Raw genomic sequence first — 245 nt, 5'->3', positions numbered from 1 at the left:
AGGCTGCAGGGTGACTTGGACAGGTTGTGTGAGTGGGCGGATACATGGCAGATGCAGTTTAATGTAGATAAGTGTGAGGTTATTCACTTTGGAAGTAAGAATAGAAAGGCAGATTATTATCTGAATGGTGTCCTAGTGCATCAGTCAATGAAAGGAAGCATGCAGGTACAGCAGGCAGTGAAGAAAGCCAATGCAATGTTGGCCTTCGTAACAAGAGCAGTTGAGTATAGGAGCAAAGAGGTCCT

Source organism: Rhinoraja longicauda, chromosome 11 (genome assembly GCF_053455715.1).
Source record: "Rhinoraja longicauda isolate Sanriku21f chromosome 11, sRhiLon1.1, whole genome shotgun sequence".
NCBI lineage: Eukaryota > Metazoa > Chordata > Chondrichthyes > Rajiformes > Arhynchobatidae > Rhinoraja > Rhinoraja longicauda.
The sequence above is the reverse complement of the archived record's forward strand: the minus strand, read 5'-3'. Positions refer to the sequence as shown.